Here is a 27,996-nt window from a genome sequence, read left to right on the forward strand (position 1 = left end):
AGCCTGATCTACGCATTTGAAAAAATGCCCAAAATAAGCAGACTCGAGTGTTTTGCAATATTGGGAGGAGGTGAAGTTGCGGCACCCAGAACTGTATTCACTATAGCTACTAGTCAGCGTCGAGAGAGCATTTTCTGGACTAAAGTATATCCGGTCTTGTTATCGAGCCCGGATGACTTCAACAGCCCTTGACAATGTCCTCTTTCTTCGGTCTTTCTACGCTAGCAAATATAAAGGTTGGCAGTATTTGCTGAGCCCATAAAATATTTGTGAGCAGTCATGATGTCATGTCACGCTTGTTGTAAATTATGCGACTAAATATCAGTTCAGTTCTGTCGTTCAGTCGTGTCCGACTCTTCGTGACCCTATGGACCGTATCACGCCATGCTTTCCGGTCTGTCACTATCTTCCTGACATCACAGAAATTCATCTGCAGCGCCTCGAGGATGCCATCTAACCATCGCGTTCGCTGCCTACCCCTTCTCCGGTAACCCTCAACCTTTCCCAACATCAAAGCTATACCATCAATATACCAGTACTATATATATACATCAATATACCAGCATATATTGTAAGCCTGTACTATTGTAATATACCTGGAATCCGAGCCAAACTCCCGAAGCTGATCTGTGCACCATTATCCGCTCTATTATAGGGGAAGAGCTCCACAATGATTTTTCGACGATGCCTGCTTGCTCACGGCCACCTGTTCAATCTCCTGAGTTGCGTGGCATTATCAAAGAGGAGTTTGCTTCACTCACTCGTCCCATGGCTACAGAACCATCAGCCCCTCCATACGTTCCGACGTATGCTGAGGTCACTGCGGCACCTCCTCCTTATCCTCCTGCCCATCACGCGCCTGTGCCACCCACCCTCGCCGCCCTGTCCCCGCGACAACCGGTGTATAGTAATTGGTGGCCTCTCCCACCTCGGCCAGTTTGTTTCTACTGCGGCATCCGTGGCCATATGTTACACGCGTCTGCCGCCGTCAACTACGAGATGAGCGTGCAAGCTACAGGTACGTGCGACGTGACGACGGGTACCAGCTTCGTCCTCGCCAGTATTACACCGACAATGACCTCCGTCGCTCTTCCTCTCCGTCGACTTCCTCTGACCGGTCTATGACAGCACTAGCCGCATAGCACGGCCATCGCGTCGCCGCTCCCGATCACCCTTTCGCCGGACGTCGTCGCCCCTTCGCCCTCCATCGTCAGCTTCTGTCCGCCACACGGAAAACTAACCTGTGCAGTTTCCGGGGGTAAAACTGCACCGCCTACCGTCGCTCCTATTTCTCATCTGCTCCCATCCAACATGTTGACCGTATTCGTTGAAGGAAATGTACTGGAAGCTTTAATCGATACCGGCGCCGCTATTTCCATTATTCAGCTTAACTTGTATTTGAAACTTCGAAAAGTGCGCGCTCCTTACATCGGTCCTCCTTATGTGCTGCAAATGGAGAGAATATTAACCCTTGTGGAGCGTGTACAGCCCGAGTCACCATTGACGGCATACCTTGCACTTCATTGAGTTTGCTGTCCTCCTGCGTCCATCAACTCATCTTCGGCTGGGATTTCCTCCAAAACGCCTCAGCAGTCATTACGTGTTCCCCTCCCACTCTTGAGGTCACTGAATGCAACATTGTTGCCGATAGAGAACCACTTTCCTCCCGCTTAATTATGTTTGCCGATCACGTCCTCTATCCGGGCAACGAAGATATTCTTTCTGTCACTTCTGACGGTGTCACCGATGGCGACGTCCTGATTACACTCAACCCTCGTTTCCTGTCAAGAGGTATTATCACCAACGTGTCACTTATTCTTCGCTTTTCCAGCGGTTCTTCTCTTCTCGCCGCCTTCAGTACAACACATCAGAGCCGATTCTTCTCTGCCGCGGCTCTACTGTTGCATCAGTTGCTTCCACCCAGCCTGTTACTCTTCTTCCCATTTCCTCCTCCGATCGCTCTGATTCATCCCCTACCTCGCTCAGTGCAGCACTTCGCCACACGATCAGCACCGACCTGACAGCAGACTATACAGACGCATTGCTCGCTGTATTGAACAAGCACGCAGACTCGTTCGACGTCAATTCAGACGCATTGGGTCAAACCACTGCAGCAACGCATCGCATCCACACAGACGGATGAGACATAGACGCCGGCCATATCGTGTGTCTTCAACCGAGCGCAAGGTTATTCAGGAAATGTTGCTGACGTGCTTGCACGCAGCATCATACGACCATCGTCCAGTTCCTGGTCATCGCCTGTTGTTCTAGTGCAAAAAAAAAAAAAACGGTTTGGTTCGTTTTTGTGTAGATTACCGTGCTCTAAATAGAATCACTCGCAAGGATGTGTATCCCCTCCCTCGAACTGACGACGCCCTCAATTGTTTACAAGGTGCCCAATTTTTCTCCAGCCTTGATCAGGCTTCTGGCAGATCCCCATGCATGGGGATGATAAAGACAAGACCGCTTTCGCAACACCGGACGGTTTGTACGAATTCAATGTAATGCCATTTGGACTCTGCAACGCTCCTGCTACATTCGAGCGCATGATTGGCACAGTTCTCTGCGGCCTCAAATGGAAAACATCTCTCTGTTACTTAGATGACATCGTAGTTTTTTCTTCGTCATTTTCTGATCACCTTACTCGTCTCGATAAAGTTCTGACAGCACTTTCCAGCGCTGGCGTACAGCTAAACACGAAGAAATGCCGTTTTGCATCAAACTCTATTAAAGTTCTTGGCCATCTCGTAAGCAGCGAAGGAAATAAGCCTGACCCTGAAAAAATCGATTCTGCGCTGCACTTTCCCCGTCCGACTAGGGTCAAAGATCTCCGCAGTTTCCTTGGCTTGGCATCATACTTTCGCAGATTCATTCGCAATTTCGCCTCTATTGCCTCACCTTTACATGCACTTCTTCACATCGACACGCCTTTCTTCTGGTCTCCTGCTTGCGAAAAAGCATTTGAAACTCTGAAGTGTGCTCTGACTTCGGGTCCTGTCCTCTGCCATTTTGATGACAAAGCTCCGACTATTTTGCATACCGACGCCAGTAGCCATGGCATTGGCGCTGTACTCCCGCAACGCCAAGACAACTCTACAGAAAATGTTGGTGCCTATGAAAGCCGAATTCTCACTCCTGCGGAACAAAACTACACTATTACCGAGCAAGAATGCCTCGCCGTCGTCTGGGCTGTTCAGGTCCTTACCTGTACGGCCGTCACTTCACGGTCGTCACTGACCATCACGCCGTATGCTGGCTATCCTTTTTGAAAAATTTTTCCGGTCGTCTCGGGCGGTGGACCCTCCGCCTTCAAGAGTACGACTTCACTGTCACGTACAAATCGGGCAAGAAGCACAAGGACGCCGATGCTCTCTCTCGTTGTCCTATTGCTTCGCCGTCGCAACACATGTCCTCGCATTCTTCACCTGTCCCGACGCACTCACGCCATTTGAACCCTACAGTTATCCAGTCTTTGAGCGCCGCCTCTATTGCTTCCACGCCAGAATTAGACTGTAATCTTGCTTACCACCAGAGTGCTGACCCCTACTGTCGAAAGCTGATAGTCTCACTGGTGTTATTGTACCTCAAAACGCCCGCGTCTCCGTCGTCGGCTCAACAATTTCAAGTTACAGTATGGCACATTATTTTATCACAACTACAGCCCACTGGGCCACACCTGGGTTCCCGTAATTCCTTCTTCCCTACGTCCTCAAATTCTACATGTCTTTCACAACGACCCAACCGCAGGTCACCTTGGATACCACAAAACCTACGACCGCATCAAAAGTCATTTCTTCTGGCCTGGCCTTTCAACCTCAGTATTGAAATATTTAGCGTCTTGCATTCCTTGTCAACGACGCATGCGGTCTACGTCACCTCCTGCTGGTCTCTTGCAACCTCTCCCATATCCTTTCACGCCTTTCGAAGTCGTCGGAATCGACTTGTATGGACCCCTGCCCCTGACTCTAGCTGGCAACCGCTGGGTCGTTACTGCCGTTGACCACCTCAACCGATACACTGAAACCGCAGCACTTCCTTCCGGCTCCGCTTCCGAAATCGCCAACTTCCTCAACACCATACTTCTTCGCCACGGCGCCTCTCGCCTCCTCCTTAGCGATCGTGGCAAGTCGTTCCTCTCCACCGTCCTCGCCACAGTGCTTCGTGCTTCAGGCATGGTGCACAAAACTACATCTCCTTACCACCCTCAGACCAATGGCCTCACAGAACGCTTTCATCGCACCCTTTCTGATATGCTATCCACCTACATTCACCCTCAGCACAACAACTGGTACTCTCTACTCCCCTTTGTGACATTCGCCTATAACACTGCCGTTCAACGAACCACCACCTACTCCCGTTTTTTCTTGTTTATGGCCGCCACCCTACCTTCTCTCTCGAAGCATCTTTCTTCTTAGCTTCCACTCCTTCTGCCGCGCCTTCCCACGAACAGTTCCTGTCTCGTATAGCCCACTGCCGTAATCGTGACCGCCTTCAAACTGAAGCCACTCAAGCTTCCAGGAAAAGCACGTATGATACAACCCATCGCTCAGTGTCAATTTCCGCCCTGGAGACGAAGTGCTACTCTGGACACCTATGCGCACCCCCGGCCTGTGTGAAAAGTTTCTGAGCCGTTTTATTGGCCCGTACACGGTTCTAGAACAAACTTCCCCTGTAAACTATCTCATTACACCTGCATCGCCTGTTCGCAATCGTCGGTGTCGCGGCACCGAGATCGTGCACGTGTAGCGTTTGAAATAACTTCAACCGCCGACCTTGAGATATAATTTGCGACCAGGATGGTCGCTTTCGTCCGGGAGGGGGAAGGTTGTAAGCACTGTGAGTGAACTTCATCTTCATCTGAACGTAATCATCACCGGTCACCGCGTCGTGAGAAGAAAAGTGCTGACGAGCTGTGGCTAGTAGCTGCTGTTCGGCTTATCTGAAATAGAAAGCTGAATCTGCTGGTGCATCCTTCTGCCTCACAATATATATATATATATATATAGCCTCAAAATGGTTATAAAAGAAGGCATATAGCGCGCCTATGCAGGCAACCATGATGCGCGACAAGACGGTGTTAGCATCGCATCGCGTCGCGGCCCAGGAGTGAGAGAATTAATTAATCCGGTTCTCCGACAAATACGATAATGACTCCAACCTCAATACGTGGCGGAGGAAACTTTTGTCAGCACCTTTAGGGCCACAACACACGAGTGTCTTTGCATTTCACCTCCATAGAAACGACCCCGCCTGGGTGGCGCGTGGTTACGGCGCTCGACTACTGTTCGCAAGGACGCGGGATCGAATCCCGGCCTTCCCCCCCCCCCCCCCCTAACAAAATTTCTGGCTACGCCACTGCCTGCACTGACAACCCACAGTACACGGGCGCCTTGCTTTTCGCCTCCATCGAAAAGCGGGCGGCCGCTTTTCGATGGAGGCGAAAAGCAAGGCGCCCGTGTACTGTGGGTTGTCAGTGCAGGCAGTGGCGTAGCCAGAAATTTTGTTAGGGGGGGGGGGGGGGGGGGGGGGGGGGCTCACGTTGCAGCGCGTCCTCCTCCATATAGAATTTGGCGATGGATCAAAGATGATTAATTCCAGCCAATAGCCAATAGCCATTGTGTATTAGGTGCTGCAAACAAATTCTTGAATGCCACGCAGTACACACTGCCAAGACAAATGTAAAATATTAACTTTATTATAAAAGAACATATATGTATGTGACAAACATTGTGGCAGAAATAACTGACATCAATGCTTCCCTGATTCTGTCTGTTGAATAAGTACAGAAAATATTAAACGAAATCTAGAACTATATCAGTTCGAAACCAGCAAAGCAGTGCATACCGCTGACATGAAAACGTAAAGGCCAAGAAATGAACACTTTGACGGGAAATGCTTTATTGAATCTGTCATCCAAGACGCTTGTTTACATTTTTGTACACGTCCAACGGCCAATGACGCTGTCCTTTTTTCCATTTATTGCACAGGAACACCTGTCACCGGTCGTATACTGTGGGTAATTTAAGTGAAATTATAGTCGCAACAGAGAGTGCACAGGAAAAGCAGGAGAGTTCCGAAACATATGTACATACAAATGCGAAGATATAATGGAATATTATAAATGAGATGATACAATTTGATAAGGGCAAAAAATTACCACTCGAAACAAACTTCACTATATGTATGCACAAAACCTCGCAACATGACATTTAAATATACGTACAAGTCTCCAATATATCCATGCAACTAAGCAAAGTCACTGCATATGATGCGTCAAACAAGGCACATAAACATGTTGCGCAATCACAGATAGTAAAGTTTAAGCACAGAAAGACAGACGATCTAGGCAAGAATCACCACGCTTCGGTCGCGACAGCACCATATGGGTAGAATAATAGAGGAAGAATGGAAAAATCAATACATTAAATGTAGATTTTAACTGCCTGCACAGCGACAACAGTTATTCTGTACCCAAAATTAAAGAAGGGTATTGCTTTGGTTAAAAAAAAAGTTGCAAAAAGCAGGACAGGTGTGTTTAGAATAAGTTTTATTACACATTAGACATTCAGATTAATCTGTACAGTCCAATCAGCGGGGCACAAGGATGGACTTGAGATGCCGCCCACTGCCGAGGGTGGTGCTTGAGCCTCCTCTCACATCTTTCAGTGGCGAGGGCTAGCTTCTCCGATGTCGATGACAATTTTGTGCATGCTGGCGGTGGAAACCCTTCACTAAGGTAAAGTAGCCGGAGAAGTCGTCCGTTGGCTGAGGTCATTTCCCTGGCGTTACTTCTCAGAAGTTCACCCGCCTGCTTCGAGAAGTCGACGAGCAGGGTCAATGCTGATCGGCGACGCGCCTCCAAACCTTTAAACAAAAGATCAGGTTCCCGTGGTCGTCGCCGCGGGTGCCAATAGGATTAAGGTCTGAAAGAGCAGCTCCTCTCCGTCTCCATCGCGAAAGGAGAGGGGGGGGGGGGGGCTTGGGCGCCGCAGTAGGAGACAAAGGATCACTCCGCCGCCGTCGGCGCCGCTTCGGTGCCTTTGGTCACGGTCGCTCACAGGCGCCCACAAGGTCAGTTTCTGTTTTAAGGGGAATTAAGGTCTGAAAGGGCAGCTCGTCTGCGTCTTCATCCCGAAAAAGGGGGTGGCGGGGAGGGGGCTTGGGCGCCTCATCAGGAGACAAACGGTCACTCCGCCGCCATCGGCGTCGCTTCGATGCCTTTTGGTCGCGGTCGCTCACCGGCGTCCGCAAGATGCGTAGGGCGGCGTAGAGCGGTGTAGGAAAAAAACGAGGTGCAATAAAAAAACCAAAACGCTCCTGGGCCAATGTTCAGCTCCTTCTCTTCGGCGCTTAGGAAGAAGAGTGAAAAAGAAAAAAAAACAACCACAAACAAAAAGCGCAACCACGGAGAGAGCATAGTGTACGGGGAGAAGGGCGAGGGAGTACCACTAAGAGCCGCTACAGCACGGTGAGGATTCGCAGAAGGCACGAGAAAAAAGAAAGCCCCAAAAGAGAGACAGAGGGATTTTGAGGAAGCGGGGAGTCGAAGGCGAGGGAGTCGAAGCCTTTGAAACACTGACTCGACGAGCCCGCTCGCTATCTAAACGCCCTTGAAACTTAGTGCTCGGAAATGGTTCCAGGCTTTACGTGACTCCGTCTGCATGGGCGTTGCTACGAAATGTAGCCCCCAAGTTCGTAATGTTCGTGCCGAAATGTATTTTCGAACGAACCGGAAAAAGATATTGTAGACAAAACCCAGAATGCTTTCGAGCGCCGGTGATTGTTTTGGTCGGCGGTGCATGACAGCAGGAAAACATTTCGAGGGGGGGGGGGGGGAGGCTGAAGCCCCATAAGCCCCCCCCCCCCCCCCTGGCTACGCGCCTGAGTGCAGGTTAAAGAACCCCAGGTGGTCGAAATTTCCGGAGTCCTCCACTGCGGCGTTTCTCATAGCCTGAGTTGATTTGGGACGGTGAACCCCAAAAACCAGTTACCGCGCCTTTCCCTTCCTATAAATCAATCAATCAAACCAACCAACCAATCATCCATAGAAACGCGAAATGCTAAGGCGTCCGCGTGCTGTGCAACATATAGGCACACATATGGTATGTAGTATACATCGTTAGTGTTAGGGTGTGTGCTTGGCTCGACCTTGATCTGATTTAAATGTCCTTTAGTGGGAGCCGGAAGAAACATTGTTGTACATCTTATGGTATAGGTTTCACTCTAAAATAAATTTTATGTGAAATTTTGTGTGTCTGAAAAGCACAAAAAGAAATGGGTGTGTTCAAATTAGAACGCTAATCGAGGTCCCATGACCATTTTTTTTTGTTTTCAATGAATTTTTATATGTGGTGGGCAAATGTCTCGGCACAAAGTAATCGGCTATATATGGCGTAGTTTTCTCGGAAAAAAACCATATACACTACAGGTGGAAAACGCCGTTTTTGTCATTTTAAAAAGTTGCAATTTTGAAGACCTGCTGGTAGCGTACTAAAATTTTTTTCATCCCTTTTTTTTTTACTCACTAAATTTATGCAACTTTTACTTTGCTGGGAGTTATTAAACACCTGTTTTATTGTTGCAGTTGATTTAGCAAAAAGTTACAAACATTGCTCCAGAAGCGACGCGCTACAAAGTCCACTTTCAACCTTAAATACGGGCATGATGCGTTATGTTGTTAGCATTAAATCATTTTCTGTTTATTATTCATATAATTTTTTTTTAATATCAGGCAAAATTGGGAGCTCTAGACAGCTAGATGTGTTCTCCGCAATGCATCAAATTTACCCAAAATTTGAAAATGAGCAAAAAAGGCGAGGCCCCGCCGCGGTGGTACAGTGGTAAGACGCCCGACTACTGTGCCGGAGTACCCGGGTTCGATCCCGACCGCGGCGGCTGCCTTTCGATGGAGGCGAAACAAAGAAGCGTCCGTGTGATGTGCGATGTCAGCGCACGTTAAAGATCCCCAAGTGGTCGAAATTACTCCGAAGCCCTCCACTACGACTCCTCTTTCTCTTTATCCACTTTCACTCCCACCTTCCGATCTTCCATTACGGCGCGGTTCGGGTGTCCACAGAGCAAGTGTGACAGATACTGCGCCTTTCCCTTCCTGTGAAGCAATTATATTATTATTATTATTATTATTATTATTATTATTATTATTATTATTTTAAAGGCGCAAATTTGATTCCAATCTAAAAAAAAAATCATCATCAATATTTATGAAAATCCCTCTCAAGAAGCCGCAATACCTCAAGAAGTATTACAGCCTGGAAAAGTATTGGATCATATTGATTAAATTATACAATTAAGTATAAAACTGAGCGCTTGTTCTGAAAGTTGTCGATATTCAGCTCTACATTCTGGCATGACTTAATGAAGTGTTGCCATTGAAGTGTTTTCTCTGCATTATCCAGGCATAGTTGTCTATTTCTGCAAAAATTCGAAGCTTTAGACTTGTCTGTTATTTGTCTATAATATTTTGAAATCGGCCAAAATTCAAAATTGTCAAAAAACGGACAACTTTGGCTCAAATTTAAAACATTACTACATCTTCGATTTTTATCGACTTCTCCTAAAAACAATCACAAGTACTTTATAAACATCGGGTACTAAAATGTATTGCATTATGTAAACTAAAAACAAATATAAAGCTGAACGCATGTTTTCATTCTATTGAGGTGCTTATGGCTTCCCCTCAAGGAGTAGCATAGCCTCCTTTATAGACTATGGGAATAGGTGTCAAAAGTTCTATTTTAGTATTTCCTGAATTTAGTTGAACTTTAATTTATGCAAACATCCAAAGCCTTCTCTATGCTTATAAAGTCGTTTTCTGCTTGTTGGCAGTGTTGATGATTGCTTAAAGCGGAATAAATTCGCTATTTCTGGCAATTTCTTGGGAGAACGCAATTGACGGTTGAACTTTTTCTCTGTCCTGAATTTTTTTTTTTTTTGTTGCGAGGCGCTGTGCTATTAAATCCACTTCTTCATTATATTATTTCATTTCTCTTTTATGACAAAAATTGACAATACTCTATTTTTTAAGATCATTTTTCTAATGTGCACACGATTACAATCCTAAGCAAAACGCTTTGCGGCATGATAGTTTAGGCGAAATATATTTTTTTATAGTAGCAGCACAAATGAGTAGAGATGACGAGCATTCTTGTCAACAGAGCCATCTAGCCCAGAAAAAATGCGAGCCAACACGGAGCAAACCCGCCATCCACTTAACCCGCAAAGCGACACGTATACCAGCAGTTTAGGTGGACGGCGGTTTCGCTCCGTGTTGGGTCACGTTTTCTTTGGGGTAAATAGCTCTGTAGAATAAATGCTCGTGATCTCGGCTCATTCGTGTTGCTGCTATAAAGGAATATAGAATTCCACCTAAACTATCCTGTTGCAAAGCGCTTTGTTTATGGCTGTAATTAAGTGCACATTAGAAAAATGGTCTTCAATAATGTAGCACTGTTAATTTTGGTCCTAGAGGAGAAATCAAATAATATATTTAAGAACTGGATTGAGCACCTTCGCACCTCTCAACAACAACAACAACTCAACAACAACAAAAATTCAGGATGAAGAAAAAATTTAACCGTCACTCGCGTTCTCTAACGAAATTGCCAGAAATAGCGAATTTATTTCCCTTTAAGCAATCATCAACGCTGCCAACAAGCAGAAAATGACATTATAAGCATAGAAGGCTTTCGATATTGCAAAACTTAAAATGCAACTAAAATCAGCAAATACAAAATCTATCTTTTGTCACCTACTCTTTAGGGGAGCCATAAGCACTCCTAAAGTGAAAACGTGTTCAATTTCATATTTATATTTTTAGTTTGCATAATCTACTACATTGTAGTGCCTGATATTTATATATTCATAAGATTGTTTTTAGGAGAAATTGATAAAAATAGAAGATGCGGTAGTTTTCAAATTTCGAATCAAAGTTGTTCATTTTTTTTTTATAATTTTGATTTTGCCGATATAAAATAATATATAGAAAGAAAGGACAACTCTAGAGCTTCAACTTTTTCTATAATTCTATAAATAAATAACTAAGCCCGGATAATATAGAAAGCTGAATATATCGACAATTTTTAGGACAAGCACCCAGTTTTATACATATATTTACAATTTTAAGCATTATAATGCAACACATTTTTAGGCCGTAATATTACTGAGGTAATGAGGGGCCTTGAGAGGGATGTGCATAAAAATCGGAGATGCTTATTTTGAAACTGGAACCAAAGTTGCGCCTTCTTTGCTGTTTTCGAAATATGGGGGAAATTGATGCGTTATGGAGAACACACCTAGCAGTCTAGAGCTCCTAATTTTGCCTGAATAAAAGGAAAAGATCCGAATAATTAAGGGGAAAAGATTTAATGCAAACAACGCTAAGGATCATGCCCGTATTTAAGGTTGAAAATTGACATTTTTATTATAGCAAGTCAATATTTGCGATTTCCTACACACACACACACACACACACACACACACACACACACACACACACACACACACACACACACACACACACACACACACACACACACACACACACACACACACACACACACACACACACACACACACACACACACACACACACACACACACACGCACGCACACGCACACACACACGCACACGCACACACACACACACGCACGCGCGCACACACACACACACACACACACACACACACACACACACACACACACACACACACACACACACACACACAGCTCGCGGCGCAACCATTCTCTCCGCAGCGTTCAGGGTGGTGCCATAACATCTAGCCCCCCAGTCAAGTTGGATGATAGCTATTGCCATTTAAAATGGCGACATATTTATCTCCAACTGTATGCCGCTAATTGCAAAAGCATCCACCGAGGTGTGAGACAATGCACCTTCGTTTCCTCAGAACCGAGCAATTTTCATTTCGGGAAGGGAAGGCAATTAAAACCTTGTGCCAGTGTCTCAATGCTAAAGCGCCAAGCAAGATGCGAAACGGTGCTTTCACACGTTTTAATCGCTTAGACGGACCTAAGCATCGCCACATATTCGTTTTTCTTTGATTGATGATGAATAAAATTGTCATTTGAAATCTCGTATTCTATGTTGTGAAATTACGACATTCGAGGCGATGCTTGTAGTTCAGACAGGTGAATTAATAGCGGTCTGTTCGAAGCACTCCTGGTATGTGACCAAAACAAGCCGCAAAAGTAAGACGAACGCAGTACTGCCAAGTGCAGAATATTTTAAGTTTAAGAGTGAAGTGGGTGCTCTTTGTGGCTACTGTTACGTTATGGTTGATACACTAAGTGTAGCTGTTAACGCCAATACGTTGTTTTGAATGTAATAAAGATAAACAATTAATAGGCTGCTTTGAAACCGCGCTGTGTTCTGCTCAGGACGCCTTCCTTCGGGTAGTGTTTCTATTATAGATATTTTTTGTTGTCAGGTGTCGACAGGGAATTGTGACCGATACTGTGCCGTTCCTTTCCTATAAACTAATTTACTTTTTAATTCTGCGGAAGCCTTCACGTTACCGGTCGCGTAGGGGCGCGCACCCCAGGAGTACAAGCGGGGATATGGGCCTTGCTGCGCGAGCGAGCCTTCGCCTTCATACACGCGGGTTATTCTATCTCGAAATATGTTTGGTACAATTAAGGCTAACAAACTAATAATGAAAAAAAAAAACGCTTGAATTTGGCGCTGCTAGCATGAAAACTCATGTCTCTGGAATGCTGCTATTTAGCATGAAAAGGGTTTATAATTCCAGCTAAATTTTTTACCAGTTTTCTTCTAATAATGGACTGCCCCAGCGAAGGAGACTTCGCAAAGTATCCGTCTTTCCTGCTGTCCTTTCCTGTCGCTGCATGTAAGCGTCCCTGGAGCTAAGAACGTCTGTTTGATAGCCACTTGAGGTTTTCACTTTAACAGAAGGGAGTCTTACCTTCGGTCGGCTCTTCTAGCTCCTCATGCGCTTGCTTTCTTATTGAGAGCGTTCGGCTGGTGTGGTCGTAGCATTCGAAAATAATCATTATTTTCCCCCATCCGGCAGTAATCGTCGGTCACTCACTATGAGGATTCTGCTGAGGTCAGTACAGTCAATTGAAGCCCGTTACATCTGACGACAAAAACAATATACGGAATACTATACGAATTTTCAGCTTTTATTACAGACTGGAAAAGGGAAGAAAATCTCAAAAGTGGAGCAAAAAAATACACCCGAGGGGTTGTTTTTTTTCTGAACCCGTTTGAACCGGTTCGGGAAGGATCGAAGCGGTTCGAACCTGAACGGAATTGTGTCTTCGGAGCCGAACCCGAATCGAACCCGAAAACATTTTGGTTTGATACCCTGAATTTTTTGCTGGGTGCGATTCGCTGTTGAAACGGGAACGCGCTGTGTTTGCTTTGCGTCATTCGTTCCAGTTGTGCAACAAGGCGAGCCCAAAGCCCCGCCGTTTGTTTTAAAAATTGAAGGTTGGGTAGAGTCAACGCTGGCTTTGCGAGCCCTCCAGGCAGAATTTCTAGTCAGCACCAGGGCCTGATCAAGGCTGGCATGGCTCAAGGCATTGATCAAGGCTAAGTCTGATGAATTAATCGCTTCTGCGTTAGCACAAAATAGGTGTGCATAAAATGCGAAGGAATTAAGTGGCTGACCCTCCAGAAAATTCACTCATCCAGCTACTTCCGCAATTCAAAAGGCTGGCACCCTCCACCAGACACAAGCCTGCGCAGGAGCGGAACGAAGCAGCGACCGCGAAATCAAACACACAATGGCAAGGCAATCAATACAAAAGTGAAATGTGCAACCAGCACAGGTAACGCAGATCAGTCGTATCACATCGTATGATGACCTGTGTATTTTTCTCTTCATGTTTAGGCATATGATTAGGTTTCCTGGTTTTCGGGTTTTATTTTATTGTTTGTTTTTTTTCATGTACGGGGGTAAAAATTGGGCGTCATTTTTAAACCTGATTAAGGGAGAAATCGGGGTTTTCGAAGAAAAATTATGAAGTTATCGTTTTTCGGAGGGACAAGTCAACAAGGTGCAATAATTTATTTGATTGTTTTTAATCAGAGGGTAACAATTACTGCTCTGCTTCAGGCTGGTAAGCGGGCAGAAATCGCAGTTCTCAAGAAAAACATTCTAGAAGGCACTTTGGACCACTAAAGTGTGATGAGGCGAAAGCCATTATAGCGCGCAGTGGATCGAAGCCTTTCACTACGGCACCTCTATCTCCCTCTCTTCTTTCACTCCCACCTTCCTCCCTTCCTTTACGGCGTGGTACACGTGTCCGAGGAGAATTGTGACAGATACTGCGCCTTTTCTATCCTGTAAATCAATTTCAAACGCCGCTGATGCCTGCTGTACTAACGCCTCCTAGACATCTGGGTCTGCTTCTGTTTGGTGTGTGGTGCGGCGTTCGAGGAAGCGGCAAATGAAAGGGCGCACGGACGCTTGGATCGGACGCCCGGCGGGGTGCGCTTCGTATATGCATGAGGTCATGAGTCGCCTGGCTACGTCATGACCTGTGGTGACGGTACATCGCGCGCCCCTTTGTCGAACACAACCAGCATTTCATTGAACACATCAAAGTTCACCGGCGTTCTATAAATAGTTACAGGAAAGGAAATGCGCAGTATCTGTCACTCGCAGAATCCCGCTATCATCCTCACGGTAGACAAGGGGAATTATGAAGAGCGTTTAACGATCTGGGGCGTGGACGAACTTTTTGAGTTTGAAAGAATTTATCCGGGGTCGTATCTTGATGATGTCAGCAATATGAAAGCGCAGTTACAACAGTTTAGTGCAAAAAAATATCAGGGTGCCTTAATTAGATCGCGAACACGGAGGTTCGCTAATTAACAACCATCTCGCCGTGCTTTTAGTGATGAAAGGCAAGCTGCTCTTTCTAAGGAGTTTTTAGAAATTCGTTGTGGAAGTGATACGCACACTGACACACGCCAGGTATTCTGAGTGCTTTCTTTAACTATTATGTATGGCTCTTTAGTGGTAGTAGTAACTCGAACAGTGGGTCTGATTTCAATCATTTAAAAGAAGATTTTCCTCGTATTCAGGATGAGCAGCGAGTAACCATTGAGGGATCTATTACTTTAGATGAGGTCAAGTCGGCCATTTGTTCACTACAGGACCAGAAGTCTCCTGGCCCGGATGGTCTAGGTAGCGAACTCTATAAAACGTTTATGCCTACCTTAGCACCTGCCTTATTGGAAGTTTTCAGTGTAGCTTGTGACATATGCTTTTTGCCTCCCACGTTCTATACTGGTCACACCATACTAATCCCGAAAACCACAGATGCGTGCTGGTTGAAAACTGTTGAAGGGTACCGTCAGATATCCTTATGCAACGTGGATTATAAGATATTTGCGAAGGTTCATTCTTCTCGTCTGCAGTGTGTGGCATTAGATTAGGACCACACCAAGTATGTGGAATCAAAGGCCGTAGTATTCAAAACCATATCCATATTTCACGTTCTGAGATAGAAAGAGGGTCAGATGAGGTCAGTCTAGTGACCCTAATTCAGATTGATCTGGCAAAAACTTTTGCAAAGGTACGTCATGATTTTTTGTTTGCTGTATTGGAGAGTGCAAACATTGGTGATGACTTGCTTAAAGGCATTGAAGTATGCTATAAAGCGACCACTACAAGGCTGATTGTTAATCAAAACTTTACCAAACCTATTCCGCTTAAATCATCTGTTCGACAGGGCTGTCCGCTATCGCCTTTGTTATTCGCGTTATATCATGAGCCCCTATGTCGTAGTATCATCAAAAACAAAGAAGTTAGTGGTTTCTCACTATCGCAATGTGAAATTAAGATTTTGGCTTATGCTAATAACACTGCCCTTTTCTGTACTGATAAAAAGAGTTTGACCGAGGTCTTGCGCGTAACTGAGCATTTTTGTGATAGTTCGGGGGCGTTTCTTAACATTGATAAATCAAAGAGGATCTGCTTAGGTCACCGGGGTACAAAACCTATTTTTTTTTTTTGCCGGCATCAGGTGGGACTCCGAAGACGTACAACATTTAGGGGTTCCTTTTCATCAATATCGCAATAGTGGTCCTCACTGGGATTCTCAGATCTCATCAGTTAGGCGACAAACCCAGGCATGGATGGGTAGGGAGCTATCTTTATTTGCACGAACACAAGTTTGCAATGTCTTCTTAATTTCGAAGCTTATGTATGTATTGCAGGTGTCGCATTGTGCAAGAAACAAAGTACAATCCATGCATAAAATTTCTGCTACTTTTGTGTGGCGCTCTCAATAGGAGCCTATGCGTCGAGATAATTTGTTTCTCCCTACGGAGGCTGGTGGAGCTGGCCTTCAGCACTCGTTTGTTCATCAGCTTTTTTCAAGGTTTTTCTTTTTTGAAACAGCAAGCCGTCCCTTCCTTCTAGCCGTCTTTAATAGATGATTAAGTGCTCATTTGTCTAATTTTTTTCGCCCACTGGTCATAGGAGTGAGGGTCCTTTGTGGGGTTTTCTTAAGGAAGTTGCCGACACATTTCATTTCCTCACCGTACGGGTTTCCTTGGAATCCCTATACAGTCTATCCAGAAGACAGATGGCAAAAGTTTTTATTGAGAAATTATTTCTTGTATCGATGTATTGACAGCCTTACCTCCCCTTTCTAGACAATAGTGTATTAAAGCGGGTTCAAAAGATGTATATACAACCAGCCGCAAAGACTTTCTTTTTAACTTCACACATCAACCTTACCTGTCAAAACGTGGCTTCGTGCAAAAGGAACTTTTGTGCCATGGTAAGTGAACTGTCGCCTGTGTCAGCAGCCAGAAACTATAGATTATTACTTTGTGTATTGCCGTGATGCGGTGCTTTTTTGGGACATTCTTCAACGTACTCTCAAAAGGGACATTGATATTACGTCCTATACTATAAGATTTTTGCATGGAAGCTTCTGAGGCGCCATGTGGCCTTTTTGTGATCATGGGACATTTTATCCTGTGGAAAGGCCGCATGACAGGTCGCCACGCAGAGCCACCACGTTCATCAAAGTCTGTTCAGAGAACAGTGTGCTATGGTGCGGGGGTATATGCTGCGCAGGATCGACCTCGTGTCTGGTTACCTTTACTAGAGGCATGTATATGTCTCCCGGAATTTTGATGTGTGGCCAAAGTGAGAGCTTGATGCTGGTTAACTGTGTATGACAGGTTGCGGGATGCCAGCTGATTAAATTGGCTCGAGTACTTCCATGAAATAACGAAGAAAGAAAAAACCGGGGCGTGGCGCAGTTGGAAAAGCGCTGGGCTGGGGATGCAAGGGATGGAGGTTCAATTCCCGGTGGAGACAAAGTTTATTAATTTATTTTTAACTCTTGCTCTCGAAAGCGTGGCACCTCTGCTGACAAATTTCTGTCGACCACGATGAGGCATTAAAAGCTTTCGCCTTAATATTTCCGAATTCCGCGTTCCTTAGGTAATCTGTCTTATGTCGACCGTCTCTCGTCCGCGGGCGGACTTGGGCAGAGTAATTCCGCGGTCACAGATTTTCCAGAAATCGGGACAAATTCGGGTTTTACCCTATATCGTGGGAAGAATTTCGGTGTACAAAAAAATAGGTAAAATCGGGTTTTACTCGAAAACGAACAACCCTATTTATACGCAATTCCCTTTGTACAGCGACAGCTTTTGAATGTCCATGCCCTTTGTTTGGCTTCGCAGTAGTGGTGAACGTAATCGAGTGTGGTAACAATGGAGAAGGCGGAAGATATGGCGATATAGGAGGAATGCTTAAGTGGAGAGTGGTTATGAAAACCACCTGGAACACGGTTGCCATAGAAAGAGATCGCCCGGTGTAAGCGGAGGAACGCGTAATCGAGAGATGGTTGAACCTTGAACCATCCGGAGGTATTTAGTTACCATGGAAGGAAATATCACGAAATCAGGAGAATGCGTAATCCCAGGGTGGTTACCATGCGAACTATCGGGAGGGAGTTCCTGGAAAAATTAAGAAGGATTTCCATGGAAGGAGAGTATGGCAAGAGCGGAGGAATGACTAACCGAAAGGTGATTACTATGCGGGAATCATTATGACGGTGGTTATCGTGGAAGGAGCAGGGTACGAAGAGAGTGAAGGAATGTGCAGTCAGGTATGGCAATCCGGAAGTCACCTTAGAAGGAGGAGGGAGATTGTATGCAGACCAACGCTGATCCTTGACATAATCAAGAAGCGCTGGCGTTCACCAGCTGGGCCACCTAGAGGCGTAGATTTAACGCCGATAGCAATGTGTGTAAACAGATCTTACACTGAGTTGATCATGTTTTCCTTTCGTGAAGAATAACCAAGTGCATCGCAGAACTTATTTTGAAAGTCAGAAAGTCGAGTGTTAATTTCTGCAACCTTTTATAGCAGATAATTTATCTAGCTTGCGTAAACAAATATTACAATTCAGTATCCGCTACTGCAAAAATCCTTGCGCGTGTGTGTGTGTGTGTGTGTGTGTGTGTGTGTGTGTGTGTGTGTGTGTGTGTGTGTGTGTGTGTGTGTGTGTGTGTGTGTGTGTGTGTGTGTGTGTGTGTGTGTGTGTGTGTGTGTGTGTGTGTGTGTGTGTGTGTGTGTGTGTGTGTGTGTGTGTGTGTGTGTGTGTGTGTGTGTGTGTGTGTGTGTGTGTGTGTGTGTGTGTGTGTGTGTGTGTGTGTGTGTGTGTTGTGTGTGTGCAGCGGGAGGGCAGAAGTTTCCAAATGTTTGATTTGCATTTCTCTTATTTTATATAAAGAAATCAAAATTTAGGTTTCACCTGTCTTATAGGGCACCATCTTTCGCTTTCCGAAAATACGTTACACATGGCACTCGCAACTTCAATGATGCTTCTTTCGTTCTTTGATTCTGCATTTTTTTTTCAAAATAGCATTTAAACGAAATTAAATTTTGACATTTCGCAACCTGGTGTTTTAGGATTTCTTCATATTTCGAAAAATATATTACGCCCGGGTAGTTGCGACTTCAAAGTCGTCCTTTTCATTCTTTTTCTTTCACGGTCACGTCGGGATTGAAGAGCAGTGTTTTTAGGGGTTTATCTGCATTTTCCCGAAAACAGCTCACACGGAGGGACCCGCCGCAGTGGCTCAGTGTTCAGCCTTTTCGACTGTTGGGCTCGAACGCGATCACGGCGTAGGCGTTTCGGTGAAAGCGGCACGCAATCCGCCTGTGTACTGTGCGATGTGAGAGCAGTTAAAGAACCCCACAAGCAGGTGGTAGAAATTAGCGGAGCCCTAAACCACGGTGTCGCTCATAACCGACCTTGCTTACACATAATAACTCTTTAGCATACAGTCGTAAGGTGCAATTTTATCAGAAAGACTACCGGACACAGATTAGAGCACCGTTTAACCAAGTCGTATACGGACGTGCCTACGCGTCCTAGGGGTAGCATGTCTGACACGGAATGCAAGGCTCATGGAGGAATCAATCTTCCCCCCCCCCCTTTCCCATCTGAAATGAGAAGCCCGATTTGGCAGCTCCTGCCAAATCTGCCATGTCACGTGGTCGCGTGACATCGCACAACTCTACGACCAATCGTTGGCCGACCATGTCAGCAGCCAGCTATCACCTGTCAGAGCCATATGCCCATGATTTTCCGCTCACAACGCCGGCGCTTTTTTTTTTTTTTGTGTGTGTGTGTGTGGGGGGGGGGGGGGGCGAGGCTTTTAACGCTATCGGGTTAAAAATGGCAAGAAAAATAAAGAATGCTACGCAAATTTTTAATCTATCTTTGAGGTCTGAGCCAGCTGCAGACATTTGCAACATATTTAGCAAATTAGCAGTCATAGCAGTTATTACGATTACTTAGCCAATACTTGAAACCCATTTTCGAAGTCTCACCCTATACTTTAAGTGCCATCGGATCGTATTATATTGCCATTGTGTAAACCTTGGGCGCAGATGGTAGGTTGCAGTCGGCATTATTCGTACTCGTGAACGAGCCTTCTATTGGGCTGCCTGTGAACGTGAGCTGTATGTACGTACAGCCGGTGCGGCCTCGGAACGTTTCTTCTTTTTGTGCCGTGCCTTTCGTGTAACTACTCGGTTCCCCCCAACTGTGTCTCGCTGTGCGCAAATTAGATACGGCAGCCAGGCCACTTGTTTCCACCCAGCCCACAGAAAATGGATTTTTCTGAACGGCACTTACAACATCACCGCAGCCTCGCGCACGTCATGGTTATGATTTGGTGCACGGTCCGAAAACAGGACTATTCGGAGCGGCTTTCGAAAGGCGGTGGGCCAGCTGACAGAAAATTGTAGCAGCAACTCTAAATCGCAGAGAGAGAGCTGGAGAGACAGGTGCAACTTGACGTGGCCTGCAGCTGCTGCATCTGTGGCACTGTCATGCGTATACCTGGTAATTTTCCGATCTGAAAGCACTATTGGTCTAACTGACTTTTTTCTTCACCTGGGAGGAGGCAGAAGGTGTGACGAAGGCAGTAACGAAGGAGAGTATATGTGATTATGGCTAAAATAGACGAACTCATAGCATGCTAGCGCACACAGGTGACGAAATGAACTCGCGCACGTGTCCTTGCACACCGCGCACGTGTCCGCGCACGTGCGCGGTGTGCAAGCACAAGGCGCTGAAATACCGTTGTCGCCGCTTAAGCATTAGGCAGTGCATTTTAATCGAATATTCCTCCGCAACGCTGTTCGAAAACGTGTGCAGCGATTCTAACTAAAAAAAGATGTGAAGCAGAAGAAAGCGCGCGGCTGGAATCGGCGGAACAAGCTGAGCAGAGCTCAAGCGGCCACCCCTCGTTCCGAATCCCAGGTCCAACTGCTTACAGTGCCACTGCTGCATGAATTACAGAGTTCGCAGTTGCCCCCCGGCCAGTCTCAAGGGGAGCGCGCTGTAGTCCATCGGGGAGACAGCGGGATTTAGCAAGCATTCTAGGGACGATGGAGCTTGTTGCGCAATCTCAGGGCCGCGCCTGTCCCTCTAGCGGCGAGTTTATGCGAAAATGATCGGGCGCACATGGCGGAAACAACCATAGCGGGACCTTGGCGCAGTTCCTGAGTGGTTAGGTCACTCAACTGCTGAGCCCGAGGTGGCGAGTTCGGTTCCAGCGGAAGCGATGGAGGCGAAAAGCAAAGACACCCGCGTACTGTGCAATCTCAGTGCAGGTTAAATAACCCCGGGCGGTCGAATTTACGGAGCCTTGCATTACGGCGTCCCTCAAAGACGACGTCGTCAACGTCGCATTGGAACGTTGAGCCCGACATAACATATATCATACCGTGTCTACCCTACCATGCCTTGACAGTTCAGTTCAGTTCAGGCGTTCAGTCGTGTCCGACTCTTCGTGACCCTATGGACCATGCCACGCCAAGCTTTCCGGTCTCTCACTATCTTCTTAACATCACATAACTGCATCTGCAGTGCCTCGAGGATGCCATCTAACCATCGCGTTCGCTGCCTACCCCTTCTCCGGCGACCCTCAACCTTTCCCAACATCAAATCTTTCTCCAGCGACTCCTCTCTTCTCATCAGATGACCAAAGTAGCTGAGCTTTAACTTTAGAATTTGACCCTCCAATGAGCAGTCAGGGTTTATGGTCGACAATATCGACTGATTTGATCTTCTGGCAGTCCAAGGAACTCTCAAGAGTCTTCGCCAGCACCACAATTCAAACGCGTCAATTCTTCGGCGGTCAGCCTTTTTCACAGTCCAACTCTCGCATCCATACATCACATCTGGAAAGACCATAGCACGAGTTATACGGATCTTTCTCTTTAATGTCTCTGCTCTTTACTAGGCGGTCAAGGCTAACCATTGCTCTCTTTCCCAGAAGCAGGCGTCTCCTAATTTCATGGCTGCAGTCTCCTTCCGAGGTAATCTTGGAGCCCAAGAACAGAAAATCTGTCACAGCTTCCACTTCTTGTCCATTGATGCTCCAGGACTTGATAGGGCAAGACGCCATGATCTTTGTCTTTTTAATGTTCAGTTTAAGCCCAAACTTCTCACTCTCTTCTTGTACGCGCATCAGAAGTCTCTTGAGTTCCACTTCCCTTTCTGCCGTTAAAGTGGTATCATCCGCATATCTAAGGTTGTTGATACGTTTTCCAGCAATCTTCACTCCAGCTGAAGACTCGTCCAGACCGGCCTTCCTCATGATGCACTCTGCATATAGGTTAAATAGGCAGGGCGACAGTATGCAGCCTTGCCTCACCCCTTTCTCAATCGGAAACCAATAAGTAAGACCATGCCCAGTTCTGACTGTGGCCTCTTGCCCTTCATACAGGTTCCTGAGTAGACAGATGAGGTGAATTGAAACTCCCATCTCTTGGAGAGCTTGCCACAATCTGCTGTGATCTACGCAGTCAAACGCTTTCGCATAATCAATAAAGCAGAAGTAAATGGGTTTCTGGAACTCTCTTGCTTTTTCCATGATCCAGCGAAGGTTGGCAATTTGATCTCTAGTTCCTCTGCCCTTGCGAAACCCAGCTTGCACGTCCGGAAGCTCCCGATCCACATACTGCTGCAGCCTACCTTGGAGGATTTTCAACATCACCTTGCTAGCGTGCGAAATAAGCGCGATCGTGCGGTAGTCGGAACAATCTTTGGCACTGCCTTTCTTTGGAATGGGGATGTAAACTGACCTCCTCCAATCCTGTGGCCACTGCAGGGTTGTCCAAATCTTCTGACATAATGTATGCAGAGTGTTAACAGCGTCGTGGTTGAGGTTTTGAAGCAACTCAGCTGGAATACCATCAACTCTGCTAGCTTTTTTCTTAGCAAGGCTGGCTAAGGCCCATTCAACTACACTATTCAGGATGCCCAGCTCGAGATCAGTAATCACAACAGTCTTATGTTGAGTTTGCACATTAGAGTCCTTCTTGTACAGTTCTTCTGTGTATTCCTGCCACCTCTTCTTTATCTCTGAGGCTTCCGTGAGGTCCTTGCCTCGTTTGTCCTTTATCACGCCCAGCTTAGCACAGAAGCTTCCTTTGATATCTTTGATTGTCTTATACAGAGCTCTTGTGTTCCTTAATTGGCGGTTGTCCTCAACTGCTTGGCACTGTATGTTCAGGAAGGCATTCTTATCTCTCCTTGCTATTTTCTGAAAATCCGCATTGAAAACCTTGTATCTTTCTCTTTCCCCCATAACTTTTGCCATCCTCCTTTCCTCAGCTATTTGCAAAGCCTCTTCAGATAACCAGTTTGCTTTTTTGCATTTTTTTTGCTTTGGAACTACCTTAGTAGCAACTTCTTGTATTATATCACGAACATCAGTCCACATCTCTTCGGGCTCTTTGTCTTCTAGATCTAATTCTTGAAATCGATTCCTCACTTCCACAGCATATTCTAATGGAATTTGATCCAGATCATACCTGAAAGGCCTTCTAGTTTTCTGCGTTTTCCTCAATCGAAGCTTAATTTTGGCAACAAGAAGCTGATGATCGGTGCCACAATCGGCCCCAGGCCTTGTTTTTACTGCTTGTATAGCGCTTCTCCATCTCTGCCAGCAAATAATATAATCGATCTGATTTCTGTACAGACCGTCCGGTGAAATCCACGTGTAAAGGCGCCTCTTGTGCTGTTGAAAATGAGTATTCGCTATGGTCAGGTTGTTTTCTTGACAAAACTCTACTAGCCTCTGCCCAGCTTCATTTGGCTCACCAAGACCGAACTTGCCTGTAATTCCGGATATTTCTTCACTCCCGACCTTAGCATTCCAGTCTCCTATGAGAAAAACGACGTCTGATGATGGGGTGCGGTCTAAAAGGCATTGTAGGTCCGCATAAAATCTCTCAACGTCAGCTTCTTCAGCAGTAGTGGTCGGTGCATAGACTTGGATAACTGTTATGTTCAAAGGGTGACCTTGGATCCGAAGTGACATCATTCGGTCATTTTTGGGGTTGTACCCTAGCACTGCTTTGCCCATTCTTCTGTTTACTATGAGAGCGACCCCATTCCTTCTTTGGATTCGTGCCCACAATAAAAGACATAATGGTCGCCGGAGTTAAATTCTCCCATTCCGGTCCACTTGAGCTCGCTGATACCCAAGATATCAATGTTCAATCTGTCCATTTCTCGCTTGACGATATCCAGTTTACCTTGCGTCATAGATCTTACATTCCATGTTGCTATGGGATATATCTCCTTGCAACATCGGACTTTCCGGTCGCTTCCCGACACATCCACAACTGAGCGTCCTTTTGGCTTTAGCCCAGCCGCTTCATTCGTCCTGGAGCTACTAGGAATCGCCCTTTGTTCATCCCCAGTAACATGTGGGACGCCTTCCAAGCTGGGGGGCTCATCTTCCGGCGCCATATCAATAATGGTATTGTGACTGGCCATAGGGTTTTCTTGGCAGGAAATACTGGAGTGGGTTGCCATTACCTTCTCCAGTGAATCACATTTTGTCAGAACTCTCTGCCGTGACCTGTCTATCTTGGGTGGCCCTACACAGCAGAGCTCACGACTTCATCGAGTTTCGCAAGCCCCTCCGCCACGAGAAGGCAGTGATCCATGAAGGGGACCATGCCTTGACATTCTATATCATATCTCCCAGCCGCGGTGGTGCAGTGGTTAGGGCGCTCGGCTTCTGTACCCAAGCTTGCGAAATGGAATACCAGCCGCGGCAGCCGCTTTTTGGTGGAGGCGGAAAGCAAGGCGCCCGTGTAATGTGCGATGTCAGTGCACGTTAAAGAACGCCAGGTGGTCGAAATTTCCCGAACCCTCCGCTACGGCGTCTCTCATAGCCTGAGCCGCTATACCATATACGTACGTCTTCCCCATACCATACCATACCATACCATACCATACCATACCATACCATACCATACCATACCATACCATACCCCCCGTACAACGTCATATCAAACCATACCAAACGAGCCGAGCAAGCATATACTATGTGCAGATTAAGTGCAAATGAGAAGTGCATTAGTGACGCGGTTTCGTTCGAGTCAGGTAGCTGTATGTTCCAGTTTCCCCTTCTTATGCCACGTGGTAATTCACTTACGACACAAAAATCGGCTTCACGAGAACAGTGCGCTTTTGCGTGAATTGCACGAGCTGCCTTTTCTCTTTGCCTGAGTCGCGAAAATTGCTGCATACCCTCCTCAAGGTTATTAAATCTGCACCAGGTTACAGGTGTGTGAATATCCTCTCTCTCTCCATTCGACGGCTTACACGCGACGCCCAAGCGAGCGCGACACGTTATCTGGCGCGAAACAAGTAGGAAAATACGCTGACTGCTGTCGCCAAATCCCATGGTTATTTAGAGTACATCTCATTGCCCATCTGCCACGCGTTGCAGCTGAGCCCGGTGAGATTGGTAAAACGAGCATTAAAGTCGGCGTCAGCAATACACGTACGGACGTTTTATGAACGACACGACCAGAACCACAAGCAAATAGACGTATTCTATCCATTGCAACAGGAGGCACAGCGAACCGCGCACTGAATATATTACGGTCCCACCAGAAATAATTAAACTCTATGCATCAGCTCATAATCAGTCAGTGTAAAAATGAAAAGAAAAATCTTTACTTGGCTACAACTGAGGTCTTCAGTGAAGCTCCACCCGTATTCACGACGGCTACAAGAAAATAGTGCGTTGTTAAAGCACTTCTAGCGCTCTTTTGCGCTAAACAACATAATCACAGGACGAAATTATAAGCGCGCCAGTACTGGCGTGTCTGATTTTCTTTTTTTTTTTTTTTTTTTTTTTTTTTTTGTAGACAGAAACACTGGAATGTGGTTTCGTAATGTCCAATATTTGATGAGCGGAGTATACTGCCAATACAGCACAATGAGGGTCATGGGCTGTTTTTGCCAACAGCTGTTCCTTAATTAAACTTGCATCGCAGTACAGTCGTTCTGGATGCCTGGTGTAGTCGAACAATAGGCGCGTTGGAAGAGAAGAGTCGCCGGCGGGAAGGCACAAAATGCTCGCCCGTGTCAAGGTAGCTGCCGCTGCTGGGCCTTACAGTGCCGAAGGTGCGGAAGAAGGTCGTGGGACCAGACAAAGCCGGTGGAACCTCTTCCAGCTTCAGCGACAGGTCAGAACAAAGTTTAGACGACGGATCGAAACGTCTCCGTCCACGTTCCTGATTCGTTCGTGCCTTTCGATTTTTTTTTTCCCCCACGTCGGTCACGTCTGTGCACGCTCTTGTAGATCGGCATTTCACGTCGTCCCCACTTGCATCATTAATTCCTTTCTTTGACATTCCTTTCTAATTTCTCATTTTACTTATTTGTCAGCAATCACCAATATCAAGGTTTTGCAGCGAATAGCGCTATACAGCAAATAACTGAGCCGCCGGCTGCTGAACACGTGCTTACAGATGAACAGCGTGCTCACAAAATCTAACAAGAGTGGGAAAGTCGCCGTAGCGACAGCTTCTCGTTTAATTGGTCGCATTATAAGCTATGTAGTTTGGCCGTCCTAGTTTCTTTCATCCTCTTCTTGAATTACAGCACCTCTCCTCTGAGGCTTTGCTTCAATCATGCTCTGAGTTTAGTAGGACCCCTCGCGCGTATTCTTTGCACATTTTACCAAAAAAAAAAAAAAAAAACAACGCAAACACAGTGTTCTTGCCGCTCTTTGGCCATAGCTTTCCTTGCACCGAAAGGAAAGAAGCGCCACCATTAGTAGCAGCAACGCGCACTGCGAAGTTGACGCGTATTGGGTGAATGGCTGGTTAGCGAAAGAATTGGCACATATGACTGCGATACTCGGTAACGCGAAATTTGAGCCCAGCTCTTTACGTCGCACGAAACGACGTCTTCGCCGTCAGCGGCGTGAGCGACAAGCATACATTCGTTCTGTTAACGGCACAGACCCACAGTCCGCAGTGCTTCCGGTTGAGCAAGGCCACCTGGCTGTAAATCGGACAAATTTTATCAACTTTATTACCCCTTTACGACTCCTACAGCTTCCGATTGAGCAGCGACAGCCAATGACAAATCGAAGAAATTTTATGAAAACGATTAGAGCGCAATTAAATGGGCTGATTCTGTGGCGCATTGTATTAGACATGCATTTTTGAACTTGAAAGGCGGAAGTTTGAATGCGCTTTCCCGCCCCCCCCCCCCCTTTTTTTTTTTTCTTATTCGATCTGATAACTTCCTGAACGTCCAACGCAATTTAAGGAGGCACTTAAGCCTCGCTTTTAAGGTCAGAACGCTGTAGCGTTGCGGGGTCCCTTAGAATCTCTACGCTGCCGTCCACCAAACTGTCCGATAATGCATCTGAGACCCGTGGCGCTACCTAGCTGCAGACGGAAGGTAGCAATGAGGCGGCCTAGAGGCGGACGTTCTGTATGTTGCGGCCCGCGGTGTTCCTTTTGCGTTCGCGTTTTTTATCCCATTGAGTGTGATTTACTCATTTAGTGGCTTCAGTGGTCTGGTGCGATGCTTCGACTGCTACGGATGCGAACAAGAATAAAAATAAGCGCAAGGGCTGCGAGAAAGACTGCCACAATCGCCTGGAAAAAATTATGAGAAGAGGATAGTGGCGGTGAAGAGTAATGTAACTGAAATTCGTTTTCTTGTGGGGTCAGTGGCGTACATACGCCAAGGGGTTAAAATAAGACGATTGCCTGTTGAGCGTAGGAAACGGCATAATCTTCTGACTCGGGGCACCGCGCGCTGGTTGGAGCACTCTCCGCAGTACGCGCGCCGCGGTGTAAAATTTGGCGTTTACTGGTATATGCTGTGCAGGATCGAGTGGCATTGTCCTTCTCTTAAAGGACGTAACGTCTAGAAAAGCAACAAAGTCGCGAAGCCGCAGCATCGAATTCCAGCTGCATTTCATCGGAGGCGAAATAAAAAAAAAAAATGCTCGTGGGCTCTCTAAACCGGACTTTTAATGTGGTGTCTATTCGGAACTTTAATGCCAAAATACGTTCAAGACTTCCAATTACAGATTTGGATAAATATAATTATCAGTAAATTAGTTCTTCGAACTGCGGTGCGTGGAGGCTCGTGATACCTTTTACG

Source organism: Amblyomma maculatum, chromosome 1 (assembly GCF_055883805.1).
Source record: "Amblyomma maculatum isolate TAMU_Amacu chromosome 1, ASM5588380v1, whole genome shotgun sequence".
Lineage (NCBI taxonomy): Eukaryota > Metazoa > Arthropoda > Arachnida > Ixodida > Ixodidae > Amblyomma > Amblyomma maculatum.